This window comes from Bemisia tabaci, chromosome 4 (assembly GCF_918797505.1).
Source record: "Bemisia tabaci chromosome 4, PGI_BMITA_v3".
Lineage (NCBI taxonomy): Eukaryota > Metazoa > Arthropoda > Insecta > Hemiptera > Aleyrodidae > Bemisia > Bemisia tabaci.
The window spans coordinates 29,540,007-29,554,574 of NC_092796.1; the positions used below are offsets into that span (position 1 = coordinate 29,540,007).

Genomic DNA, 14,568 nt, shown 5'->3' on the forward strand with positions numbered 1-14,568 from the left:
AAATTCCAATGTTTAAAGTATGAAAACGTCAGTTTGAACTTCCTTTTTGCCAAAAAGATCCATGTAACTTCGAAACTTGAAACACATATTTCTCGAAATGGCAAAAACTGCACTTATGCGCTTTGTCTTCCAAGCCTCTCGGTTGACATTTTGGTGAGCAAGATCTTTCATCTCAACGGTGCTCATCCTCTTCGGGGAACATAAAAACGCGCCTACATAGAAAACAGCTAAGTTTTTCTCTACTACGAACATATTAGAGCCCTCCCGCTTGTTCTATTCTTCATTTCAAAGGAAACTCTTTCAGAGGAAAATTCAAGCAATTTTTCCCAGTTTACTATTCAGCATAATTTTAATAAACATAATAGAAGGTCAGAATAAAAGCCTGTCCATTGGTTCAAAACGGGTATCGGTCTCTTAGAAATTCATACGGGCGCAGCGGAGCACACAGTTTTTAATTCATTTAGTTTTTTTCTCCACGCTGAACTCTATCCCCCTACCCACCCCGCAGTCCCTCCATGCTACCCCAGGAATCGAGACCGGCGCTTTTATTAGTGTCACAACCTCGCGGGGGTAAATGAGATTTACGTTCCGTTTTTGGCAAAGCTGCATTGGGTCGTTGTCGACAGGGCTTTTCCAGAGTCGAGTCGGGGCAGGGGGAAGGGGGTTGAGAGGGGTGGATTCAGATAAGTTGCAACAAATATTTTTTTTTGGAAAAATATCTAGCTTTATTTTTCATACACATTTCATACACGTTTCATATACATTTCATATACATTTCACACTTACTAAAAGATACTAAATCAAAACGGCCATAATCGGCTTAACAAAAGGAGAGGGGTAGCTCACGATAACAGGCAGCTGGAAACTGGCTCGGTAAGTGCAGCATTCAAAAGTTCAACACTGAGAGATTGTATAATGCACTGGTGGGATAAACTGTCTGGGTAAGAGCATCGTTCGAAACGTCAAACTGGAACTGGAGTTTCACCAGAACTAGAACTCAGAACTGGAACTGCACTGGAACCGGAACTGGAACCCTGTGGTGAAACATTTCCCACATTGTTTAATTCAAAGCTCAGGCAAAACATACCTAACTGATTTTCTAGGCCTTATGGGCAACGCACATTATAATCGCTAAAAAATAACTCTGTTCGCTTCACAAGTTACAGTAAGACTCGACTTTAACTGACTAGACTCTAACTGACTAGAAAAGACTTTACGCTGACAAAATTTGATTGCCTGATTCTTATGCAACATTCAGAATAATAAAAGTACAAATAGAGATCCTTTTGCCTTAGGGGCTTTGTGGTACTTAGGTGTCGAGTTGCTGATAACAGAGAATTTAGGCTTAAGGCCATGTGCTGATAAGCATATCACTTCTGCCATAGGGGCTAAACTACAAAAGACTAAAAGAAAAAACAACAGGAAAATACTTAACGCTAGGGTCAGCCTACGACCTGAAAATGAAATGCGAGGATTACATAGGAGATACTAATTCATCTTTTCCACGCTGGAAGAGCGGAGTCTCGCTTTGGCTTTCAGCCCTGCGATTGTTAATTTGGGGAGCTTTAAGAGCTTGAATCATAATTTGGAAAAGGGAGTAATCAAACTGGTAGAACTTGTATTCGGGCCCAGCTCGAAATGTCTCAACTTGATATTTGCTTAGTCAAGAAACAATAATGTCCAAGGCAACTGGTCAGCGCTCTCCATGCGCTACCTAACCTGGCACTGTAGGCTACACGTACTACATAATTCTAGAAATTGGCCTAAGTGCACCAAGAGATCGGGATTGCGGTCCTAAAGGGACACGCAGCTACAAACTAAAACAAGACATTAGACTTACCCAACTCTGGGGAAATTACAAGAGTTACAAGTTGTAACAAGAAAATCGGCAGCTTCAGGTCGCCAGCAGTCAGCAATCAGGGCACTTGCGATCTCAGCGCATCAAATGAAAAATCAAGAGAAAAATGATGGCCAGCCCGAAGGCTGGCCTCTCGCGCACACGAAAAATCTGTGCCGGCTCCCGACCAACCGACCAAAGTTCAAGGTTTTTTGCAAAATCATCCGAGAAATCGAAAGGTAAACAAGCGAAACAAGATAGTGCAGTACTCCCGGCGTCCGCTGCAAGCAGCACCTGACGGACGGGGCAGCTGTTCAACAGGAGTACCACACTAACTTGGAAGATAGATGCACCAGAACGAAATTACACTAAGGAGGGTCGGGAAATAACGGCACAAAGTAGGTCAGGAGAAGAAAGTTAAGTAATCATCCTAATCACTGTCTCGGACTTTAACGGGTCGCGATATGCGAGTTTAGCTTGACAGTGTTCGCAGTGTTCAGTCGCGAGACAATCGATACACTTTATCCATTGAGAAGTGTACCCTTGGTTATAAAATGGGCATGGATTTGATCGACATGAATCGATTGAAAAATAAATACTTGAATCGATCGACGTGAACCGATCGACAATTATTAAAAAACCGGTGTCGATTCGATCGAAAAATAAATGCATGAACCGATCGATGTGGTTCGATCGACGCCGATGCAACCCGTGAATCGACCGACAAACCTGTGGATCGGCCAAAAATTCATGAATCGATCGACAAAACGTGAACCGTCGAAAAATCCATGAATCGATCGATAAAACGTGAATTGTCGAAAAATCCATGAATCGATCTACATAACGTGAATTGTCGACAAATCCATGAATCGATCGGCAAAACCGTGGATCGGTCGAGAAAATCCGTGAGTCGGTCGAATCACGTCGATCGGTACACGTTTTTATTTTTTGATCAATTCATGTCAATTTCATGTTAAATGTGTTTGGCAGGCGCTTTTTGGTTGAAACAACTGAGCCTTTAGTTGAGCGAACTGAACTTCTGATTTAGTGAGCCAAAGGTGCTTCAACAAGGTCGACTGCCGGACAATTATCAGGAATTTGCGGGGAGCCGCTATCTCGCGCTCATTATTTAACAGTGGCGTGGCGTGCTTTGCGATGTATCGATTGTTATGCCATTTAAACCCATGGAAAAGGATCGATAAACAGGGTGTTCGCAACGAAGATCTTAATAATCTAAATCGAGGTATACTTTTTAACACATCACATGGAATACAGTAACTCTCTGCTGATAATGCTGTCCCGTCCTCCGTGACAAAATGCGTTACGAAAACGGGAGAACACACTCATATTGCGGGACGTCGTCTTATTTCCGGTCAACCCTCTTTAAGAGGGTTTTTCGTAGAAAAATTACAGATAGGAACGGCTTCAAATCTACTGCCAGCTAGCCAGAGATTCCATGTTGCCAATTTTGATTATTACATCTCAATTTAAAAAAAAAGAAAAAAATGACGCACCCCAAAAAAATGAAAAGTACTTTAAAATCCCAGGCAGACTTTTCAGGTAAGTGACACGAAGTCATCAGAGAGTGAAGTGAGTATTGGTTTCGTGCCTCCATGCGAAACAGCTCGACGAGTCGAACTTCGTTAAAAATTTCCAGTCAGATTTTTGGAGATCCTCGTCGTTGAGAAGCCCTTCGAAAAATGACAGAACTGCGCCCTTCTCTGTCTTTCTCAGGTCTGCGCATCGGGAGAGGGAGAGAGATGGAGAGATGCCGAAGCGCGTTAATTTGCTTTGCTCGCTCGTGAACACTTGTTCCTTTTTGTCGGCGAATGTTGACCTACTCCGACAACACTTCATTGTCATTTCCGCCCCCCCCCCCCCCTCCTCGGCAACGCTTTTGCTTTTTCAGCCCTTTGAATTTATTACTTTCCCGGCCACCGCACTCCGCCAAAGTCGCTGCTGGAAAAATTCGAGGAAAGCTAATTTTACGCGGCCCTGTTGCCGCTTGAACTTTCTAATATTCCGTCTATCCTCGACCGAAACTGCGAATGAAACACTGCCGGATGAATTCTGCAAAATCAACTCAATATTAGTCAAACAATATGTGGTAATCTAATCCTTGATTATAGTTAAAAGACGAATAACTAAACGAAAGTATATCAATTACACTGATAAATTGATTAAACTACTAATCTTTCACTGGAAAAAAAAACACATTGGATCTAGAGTCCAGACTCTTGAAAACATTGACAAGAAAAGATACTCTTGATTCAATCGGATTTTTGCTTGAAGCAAAACGAAATCCGCTTAAATTAAGAGGCTTGGTTCTTGATTTAAGCTAGATTCTGATTGAATCAAGAGTACTTTTTCTTGTCGATGTTTTTAAGAGTCTGGACTCTAGATCCAATGTGTTTTTTTTCCAGCGTTGTCTTTGATATTGAAAATGTATAATAGAGAGTTTTACTAATGAACTCAAAATTAAAAATTAATCGAAATTACATGTTCAATGTTCAATTCAATGTTTTGGCCGTCCCAAAATTACGTGACGCTCCGAAGAGGGGTGGGAGTCTTTGCCAACAATATGCGGCGTTACAGAGGGGAGGGGGTATAGAGCGAAGCGTCACGTAACGAGCTTAAGTGCTTTTTTCGAGTTCCTGTAGATTTTTTCATAGGTCGTCTTCAGGAGTTTTAAAGTATCTCAAATATATTCTCTGCAACACTTTCATATTTCCTCACTAAATCATGCAAAATGTGGGATAAGATTTAGATTATTTTTTATCGAAATGAGGGGGGGGGGGGAGGCAAGGTTCCACGCGAGCATTACTTAATTTTTTTTAGGGGGTCGGTCTTAAACAGCGTTACGGAGCGTTACAGAGGGGTGGAGGGTGTCAAAAAACCGCAAACTTAATGTTAAGTGATTCAGGGACGGTCCCTTGCATCTTAAAGTTAATAAAATATACATACATAAGATCCGCTTTTCAGCATTCTTTGGCACTCTGAGATACCTAGTCCCCACACTCCCCTATCCTAGCATAGCCCTCAGCCCCACAGTTCCCAGGGAGTTGGTACTATATGATGCTGACAATTCGTTCATCACTTGGTTTTAAGCGTGCCACTAGGGCTCGCTTTTTGAAATCACTCGGATGCACCATAGTACAGCACACCGATCAACCAATGCTATTCAACGGGCCGTCCAAATATTTTTTTCCTCGGACCCGTTTTCTTGTCTTTGAACCATTACTAGGGGCTTATGGGGCTGCTTCGCAACCCCTTATTTTTCCTGTACACTTTTCACTTTCACATGTTTTTTTTTTTTTTATTTATTTTCATTTAATTTTCTGTTTTGTCTTTGAATCGGGTCTAATTATTTCTTTGAGAGAATAAATATAACAAATGTTTTCAAAAATTGTAATTTTATTTAGTAAACTTTAAACTAAAATTTTGTTTTAATCTTCATACAAAATTATTTTTTAGGTTTTACATTTGTTTTCAAACTAATTTTAAAGAAGATCTTTTTTTATTTTTTAAATACTTTGCTTTTTTTTCGATTAAATTGTTGATTCTTCTTTTGCCATTTCTGTCCTGCTTTTCTTCCTATATTTCCTACAACTTTGCTCTTCTTCTTTCCTCCTTTTGTCTTTTCTTTTTTTGCTTCTTCTTTTTCTTCTTCAGTAGCTGTTCCTTCTGGTTCTTCTTCTTTTTCTGCTCCTGTTTTAACTTCATCTAATTTTTCCGCTTTTTCTTCTTCGTTTTTTCCATGTTCAGTCTGCTTTCTGGTTTCCGTATTTGCTGGTATGTTATGTTTTTCTTGTTTCGTTATCTTACTATTCCACATATACCTAAGTCAGTTGTTTATTACCCATGTATGTTCCTAGCTTAACTTGTTTGATAAAAATGGTTTTTCCCAAGTCTTCGTGTCCAATTTCAGTGGTAGCTTCGTTCCATGTCGTTCGTATTCATTGAACCGACTGAAAATTTGGTAACAAAATTTTCATCAAAGTTCTGATCATCAATTTTATACTTCCGAAATGAAGAAATGAAACTTTGATTTTCTATACTAATAACAGAGTTAAGTTCTTGCTTCACTAAACGAACATGCGAAGAATTCTGGAAAACGCGACCACGTTTTGGAGGACGACCGCCTCGGTCATTGAAAATTTCACTCATAACAACTGTTAAATTTAAAATTAAAATTAGTAAAAATTATTATTATTTTAACAAAATCATAACTGAAAAGTTCAATTTTTAAATTAAAAAAAATAAATCAGAAGAAAAAGGATGAAATGAAAATGGAAATTAATAATAAACATATTTATACACATTGAAAAGAAACAGCGTGAAAAGTTCTGATCGGAAATGAGAAAAAAAACTTGGAGGTTATTGACTTAATGAGGAAAAATTGGCAATAGGAAAAAGATGGAACCAATCATGAAAAACCGTAAAAAAAAAAAAAACGCGGGAAAAGAAAAATGTAAGTTGATGGCAGTTGAGTGTTGGAAGTAACCTCACTTAATGATGATTGTTGAATGAAAACAGCTGATAAAAAGACAGCAAACAGTAAAGTAAGATGCGTAGCAACAAAACTTTTCCGAAAAACAAAAAACAAAAAACCCCCACTTCCCCTCATCCAATTTATGAGTTTTTAGGGATTTAAAAATCGGGGACGAACCCCAGAAAATAATTTATAGTTTTCCCGAAGCATTGAGAACAACACCTTTCAAATGAACCAACGCCCCTCGCAATTAGTACAGTGGTTGATTCACAATTTCATTCTATTTTTCAAATTAGATATTAAGATACTGTCAAGCCCTGATGGTCTCTTACCAAAAAACCGAATGAACTGCTAATTGGGAACCCTTGAGAACATTTTCCTGTCAAAACCGTATTATTTCATTTGACAAAAACCTCATAGAAGCTTTCTTACGCTCGGAGGACTCAACTCTAGAACCTTCTTTCCCGCCAAAACTGTTTAGCCAATGAGCGTCTTGCACTGCAAGTGCAATCTGTGATGAGCCTCGTGACTCTTTATACCATGTACTAACCGTGGCCCCTGCAGAAATCCACTCAAACCACTGCAGTTATCTCCCGATATAGCTTTGGGTGTCAGGTTTCGAGCAAGGCAATAAAAGACGGCGAGGAGAGGGTCGCCTCGTCGAACCTATTATCTTCCACGCCCGATTAACCATTCACCGTGACGCCAGGATCCACCAAATTTTCACAAAAATTGTTTTCCGTCTATTTAGCGAGTTTTTCCTTACTTTCCGTTAAAGTACAAATAAAAAGAGACCTCATTTGTAAAAATCGGCCGAATAGGAGAGAAGTTACAGTTCGAAATCCAAAGAGATTAACTCAACGGGATTTCGATGCACGGCAGTTCGCCCAAATCACGGTCGTGCGAAATGCCGCATATCAGCTTAAAATCAAGATAATTGGACGGAATCTTTAAAATCAATTTACATTCAACGTTCATGAATCAATATTTTCTCCCAAATTTAGCAAAAAGTACCAATTGATGCAAATAACAAAGACGTGAAAATAGTAGGTATGTGTCCAACATTTTAGTTATTCGGCACGCTTTTCCAACATATTCATGTTGGATTTTTCTGCTTGTTTTTTCTTATATACATAAAGTGACTTTCACAGCGCAGCCTCGCACTCTGCAACGCCCAATCGCCATTGCCCCGTATCCTCCCAGAAATCATCAGGCAACTAGCACCTTCTGATCCCCTCCTCCACCTCTTGTCGCCAACCATTAACAGGACCTCCAGACGTCCACGCCGTCGCCCTCCAGGAGGAACCCAATCGAAAACCAGCTTGGGCAACCGATCATCTTTCATCCTCGCACATGTCCATACCAGCCCAACTGCTTAGACCTGATATCGTGCTCGATGTTATTCTCCAAACCCATTATCTCGCGCATCCTTTAATTGCGGATACCATCTTTTCTCCATGTCCCAGCAGACCTCCGCCAAAAGTCAATCTCAGTTGTCCTAAGCATGTCGTCACTCCTTTTCTTCAGTTGCCAGACCTCACTCCCGTAAGTTACGATACTCTTCACGCTGACGTAAATTTTTCTTCCAGTCTCCTGAGCGATCCTCCGGTCCCAGAGAACCCCATTTAGAGTCCCCAATTAGATGCTAAATGGGGTTATTTTTTCTTCTCTAGTAAAATTTGACCTTTGGACTTGATAGGTTTCAATATCGGCTGATTCACACAGGCTGGAAGTAAGGTAAAGAGAGGAGCTTTTAGAGAAGGCAACACCGCGACAAGCCACATCCGTGTTCTTTCTCCTTGCTCAAGCACTTGAGTTATCGTCGTTGGTTGCTGGCGTCCGCACCCGGGGAGGGCTTGCAAAGGCTACAATTTTCACTTTAATTACCTGTTGAAGAATTTTAATTGACCTTAAGAGGGCATTCGCAACGTCTGCCTATTTTTAAATTCATGCTGCGAGTTTGAGTGAGGTAATTACAGCGCTCCCAGTGTAAACCATGCATTGTTGACTCGTCGGAAAAAATTACATGAGGCCGATTGTATCTCGGTGCCTCCTTCTATTTCCCCGCTTTTTTCACGTGTTTTAATTTCAACTCGCAAATTTAATTTTGCAACTTTTCATTAAGATCTACGCCCGCTTTCCCGGGATTTCATTTTACAGGAATGCAAACAGACCTTACTTTTAAAGTTAATTAGTACGGACACCTGAAAAATTGAAATTTAGGTGCCAGGACTACCGTTTCCTAACTTCAAAAAATGTAATTTGTATTTTGTTGAGGTTTTGTTTCCCTGGTAAGGGATCCTGCGAAAGGATTGAGAAAAATAAAAAAAATTGAAACCTAATTAACGAACCCAATGTTTTAAATTAAGGATTAAAACAATATAATTTAATCCACTTGTAAATTACAATAATTATCAAGTTAATTAATCTAACATTTTTACTGATCATAGTAATATTAACATTGCCCTCTCTATGTACTTACCAGTATCACCTTGAAGATTGTTTACATTTATAAATATTATTTCATATGAGAATGATCAGTTTTTTGTTGAAAACGTGTCGATATTTGCACCAGTATATTTGTAGCGCGTTCCAATAAAACCAACTAAGTCACATTGACAAACATTGAAAAATTAATTGTTTTACCGTAACATGGCTGTACAGGTTCCTTTAAAATTTTTAAAATAATCGTCATCACCGTTTATTCGTTAAAACATTATATTGGCGACATAATAAACGACATATCAAACATAAATTTGGCGATGGCGGATGATATTTGGCTCCTTTCTGCTTCATGCGGTCCATTTGGAGCATTGCTGAAATACCTCACCACGCAGAAAATATGTCAAACCAAAACCTCTCTTTAAAAAAACTCGTCAAAAGACGTTACATAGCCCGAAGAAGCTCTTTTCTATTCAAAAGTTCCATCAGTATTTCTAAGAACGGAGAATGAAGATTTCCAAGAAACGAAAATAGATGTCTCTGTTGAAGTTTTTTGTACGCAGCTTTGAAGCGCCTATAATCGCAAAGGATGGCGCGTTACCTCGCGTTAATACAGCTTCATCTTGGGGAGTTTCTCCTCCTTATTACCTGCGACAAAATATTTCCTAGAAGCACGGTATTTTATGAGCAGTCACTCCGTGCAATAATTATTTTATTGAAATTTCTCAAGTTTAGAATCATGCTTCGATGACGCTGAATCAGGGCTCTATTGGAATCGTCACTGTGCAGTAGAAGAAGCCAGGGCAAAATAAGTTTAAGTTATATCTTTCGAAAACTTGAGATCTTGTCCGGGGGAAAGAAACATCGTCATGAAGTTCAAATGATCATCAGAGATACGATAAGATTTTCAATGTACATTACTGTAGTGTTGCCGGATTGTGACGTGGTCCGTTCTTGTTTCTGTACGTCGAATTTACGAGAATGAATAAGCTAGTTTCAAGGTAAAGAAAATGAAACGGACCGCATCATAGTCTGGAAACACTGTAGTGAAGTGAATTGAAAACTGTATCGTACTTATGATCATTTGAACAGGATGATGATGTGCTTACTGAGAAGATTATTGCGAGTAGAGCCAGTCGGAAAGTATAAAGTGTAGGAATTCTTAATACCTCCATTTTCAGTTTTACATTTGACAGGCGTTCAATTTTTCGGGCCTCAAGATCCTTAGTAATTTTCTAATTCTAAGTCATTTTGTCCTCAAAATCACAAGAGATTCATAATTCACTCATTGTAAGCTTGTGTAATCGTGAACTGGACCTTTCAGCCTCCAATCAATTTGTCGGAAGAATCATAGTTCCAATCATGTTTCTATTACATTCGTGATACGTGAGCACTTTTTACTGGAATAAATACAACTCATTCGGGAACACATGTTTTTTTTTCTAATGCTCAGCAACAACATTTTAAACCCAACGTTATCCACGCGATAAAGAAATTACTTTATTAGTATCAAAGCATTCTTGTATGAAAGTTGAAACATTTAAAAACATAAAGTTCCAGTTAATCTTTTCAACTCCAAAATTCTGCCCTTGCTGCGCAGATAGGTGTTTTCATATATAAGCCAGAAATGATAGTTCCTTAAAACAAAACTTAGTCTAATTTTGGTCAAAAATTCATTATGATTCCTAAAATTACAAGAAACTGCTATTTTTGGCTCATCTTTAAAACGACTTTACGGAAACCGATGGTGCATATGTTGTTTCTTCTCGAAGCCAAAAATAGTAGTCCCTTTTAAAAGATGTAGTCCGTTTGGCATCTTTGGTGCAGAATCTTGCTCCGGTAATTTCGCAGACACTCATCTGCCCTGGCGCTGCAAAATTGATTTCAAAAGGAACTTCATCTTGCTTTGCCCGGAAAAATCCCCGTGGCCCTTTGGCACAGGAGCGGCACCATTCGTCCTCAGCTTGAAGCGACACTCGTCGAAATGTTTGATCAGTCAAGAATGACTGCGCAAACAGAGATTCGATTATTGGCGAATTGTATTTCAGCCGAAGAGCGCTGACTTTCGCATGTCAGCCCCGCTCGGAGATTTGTATTTTGTAATGGCTTGAGAGCCGATCAACTACTTCAGATTAGATTTCATCGCTGCACAATAAACCGGAATTTGATAACCGAATGGTCCATGAATAACAGACGCAATCGGAAATTCGCAGAGGGGAAGGATTTAGCTCACGGATTATACGCTCATAATCTTACAGCGGAGCTCAGCATAAACACCGAACGTACGAGATAAGATTTCTAGAAGCGAATTTTGAATCTTTTTCGGAATAAGTCTTCTACTTTTTGGAAGAAGTATATCTGTCGCAGGCAATTAGTCAAATAAAGCATTTTGTCGAAAAACGTTTTGTCAGGCAATTTAATACGTTCTTGAAAGCACTTGAAAATATCTTTGGAGTCCTTCAAAGATTCCCGAAGGTCGGAAAATATATTCTTTAGAACGATTTGAAAATGCTTATTTTCAGTTTCAGAGCACCATCATGGAACCTGACGAGGCACTTATTTAAAAGAGTCTTTGGAGAATTTGCCTACAAAAATTGTATCGTTTTATCTTTAAGAACTGTTTGAGCTAAGTTCGCATTCTCTTTCATAATTTATTTTTGAAATAGAAAATAAATACACTAAAGAAAAATTTGTTTAATTTAGAAACCAAGGATATTCTCATGCTTGGTTTTATTACCAGTTCAACTTGAAATTTACAAAATTTCAGACCCTCGAAAATTCTCTATTTTTCCAATATTCTTTTACGCACAACATTATCCAGTCTCTTCCTCTTATAGAATTAAAATTTTTAATACAACAATCTAAATTTTATAAAAAAACAGTGAAAGCTCCGTTAAAATTTTTAATTTTTTTTTAAAAACTCACACTTTCACTAATTAGTGAAAGTGTGAGTTTTTAAAAAAAAAATTTGAAAGTTTTATAGAATTAAAAGTTTTAAATTTAAAATACCCGCGCAGGGAGTTTCCAGGCTCACTTCTTCAGACTTAATTCCACCTCGAGGTACCCTTGGAAATTTAACATAGACCCGGAAAACGCAGGGAAAACCAAGAGGGGAGCCAGGACGAGACCTGGCGAAAACATTCGCCGAATCCTTAAACCAACCCTATCAATTTTGATGAGTCGGCCATAAGCAGTCAATTAAACCGAATTGTTTGCCGGGCATACAAAGTGAAAGCCAAGGCAAGGATCCCCCCCCCTCCCCCCGGCGGCACCCCTCCCGGCCCCAAACGGGCAGTAAAGAAACCCCTGCAATTCCCTCGTCCTCCCGCGACCGCTCATCCCATTTTCCCACTTAACGGCTATAAAACACAACCGGCACACGAATGTTGTAATCCAACCTACGAAATTGGAGAATTTTCAACCGATGCAGGAGGGAAATCTTGAGCGGTTTGGCAGTCCCAGCTCGCGTAGGCATTTTTAGTCGCGGTGTAATGAATGGCATATCGCGCGGTTGCCCAGCAATAAGCGTGCGCCCGATGTTAGAATGTGAAATGTCACATTGAAATGATTTCGCCGATCGTCAGCAACTGTTTGTCGAGATAATATGGATTAGATTTTGCAATAAGGAACCATTATCTCTGGCTCTCCCATAAAAGCGCGTATATGCCAAAGGAAACCAATATCATGTATGTTGTTCCATGAGAGGAAAGTTTGAATTTATTCATAAAAAAACGTTATTTTACCACGGTAAGGACTTAATCTAAGGTTAGCCTAAATTGGTTGCCTATTGGTGTTTTCCTTGCAACACACGCGTTCTACTTGCAGGTGTATCTGCCGCTTTACCCCGATTAGAAACGACAGTTAGCATGTGTTCTTTTGCGTCTCAAAGTTCCTTTTAGAACGGAATCGCCGCTCTTTCCCGTAAAGGCAGTCTGCGTCAAATCATTAGTCTCTCGCAATATCCGTGCTCTTAATTTCGTTTTTAAAACCGTTGATAACGAACCGCACCATCTATTTTTTTCCGGTCTAGTTGTTTTCAAACTCAAAATAAAAAGTGCAAGCTTGACAACACAAAAGATAAACCGCGCTTCCTTGTTAGAGAGAAGATTCGCTAGGTGAGCTACTGCAGGACGATTATAATTAAAATTAAAAACGGAGTAAGTGAAGGCAATAATACACAAACTTTTTTTTATTTTTATTTTATATTTTCTTTCTCCGGCATGAAAGCTTGAGACTATGCTTTCACTTCCAGCTGAAGCGCAAGGAGATCTAGATAATTTTTATCGCTCTATTTATGAAGACGTTCGCTTATTCGCCCCGCATACAACAGCGCTTATCGCAGCTCATAATTCACCGTATTTTCTCGCAGTGATAAATTCTTTAAGTTGTTCCGGGCAAAATCTCGGGCAAAAGATGCTCAAATCTGGGTGCACAAGTCTCGAGTCTGAAATAAGGCGCTGCAGCACAGAAATAATTTTAATTCTGAAGCAATTTAACTTTATAATTATTTAGCTAAAAGATTTTACGCTCTTGACCTGAGATTATCCCGTCTGTCTCTCTTATTTTAGCGAAATAACCTTGAAAGCGAACACACATTCTTGAAATACCATACGCGGTGATCTAAATGTGCACTCACGAGCTTATTTGATGATGTTTGTTCGAGCGATACTTTTTATTTCTTCATTTTTGTTGTCCTTTCAATTAACGCTTAAATAAAACATGTAGTTAGGAATAAAATAATAATGACATTAAAAAACTAAACGTTTCAATACATAATGACTACTAAGCCTCTCCTTAGTGAGGCGCCATAAAATTTACATCGTGAATGAGGTTTCAATTACTACGGTATGCCAGAAACCGGGCACATTTTCTGCGCTAAGGATGCTGTAATATCAAGCTGTCGGGATAGACGGGTGAAACGCCTTCAATTGATGATATAGGCAACACAGACATCCAAAGAGTACGAATAGTTGTATCAAGGCGTTTACATCGACACTACTCGGCGGTTGGTTGTTGGAATACAAACACTGCTGCCTCGCTTAGGGAAAACGTTGCACAAAAATTCCGACATTGCCAAATTTCTTTTGATTAAATATCTGTTTAGGAAACTCGTGAATTAGTCTCATATTTTGTCAGTTATTTTGTTTTTAATGTTTGATCAAACTCATCAAGTCTAACTTCCAGGATGAATGAAGCGCCGTCAAGAAGATCATTCCTTGTTTGCGGCGTCTCAGAATCTCTGATAACGTTTCATCTATTATAATTGAAGCAAATGTATGAATTCGTTTAAACTTTTACTCAATTTTTTTATGATTTTACAATGCTGAAACCGAAAAATTTCTGAAAATTCACCCTGTAGTTTCCTCTCAGAAATATAAATTAGCACTGGAAATCTGCAATTCCATTTCCAAGAAGTGTCCTATATGCACCCAATGCCTCAAATATTCAAAAGCTTCCTTATAAAAATTTATATTTTATCGGAGGAAAATTTGCAACATTCGTATTCTCATACATCGTAACAAGGGACTAAAATGCGGTTTTCTTTTCAATTGGATATATTTATGCTAAAAAGAAGTATGTTACACGCAAACCCTATGCATATAGTTCCTTTTAGCATAAATACGTTCAATTCATGGTAAGAATCTCTTAAATTCAATCACAACACCGCTATTTTGAGTATATAATTTTCAATCTTCCCCGTCTTGTTGCGCGCCGTTATTTTTTCGCGTGGGTTTGACGTTTAATGCAAAATCAGAGCACTGGGTGCATGTAACAAGTGTCGCTTTCACTTTTGCTC

The 14,568-nt window shown here is 39.0% G+C and overlaps 1 protein-coding gene and 1 long non-coding RNA gene across 6 annotated transcripts in view; one reads left to right on the top strand and one right to left on the bottom strand.

Annotated features, from left to right (window-relative positions):
- Sol1 overlaps nucleotides 1-14,568 on the top strand; it is a 307,494-nt gene that overhangs the window by 186,406 nt on the left and 106,520 nt on the right. The gene's annotated exons all lie outside the window — the stretch shown is intronic.
- On the bottom strand, nucleotides 701-2,230 carry LOC140224486 (uncharacterized). The gene is made up of 2 exons (XR_011899750.1): nucleotides 1,841-2,230; nucleotides 701-1,034 (listed from the first exon to the last, which is right to left on the bottom strand). It is a non-coding gene; the product is annotated as an uncharacterized lncRNA (long non-coding RNA).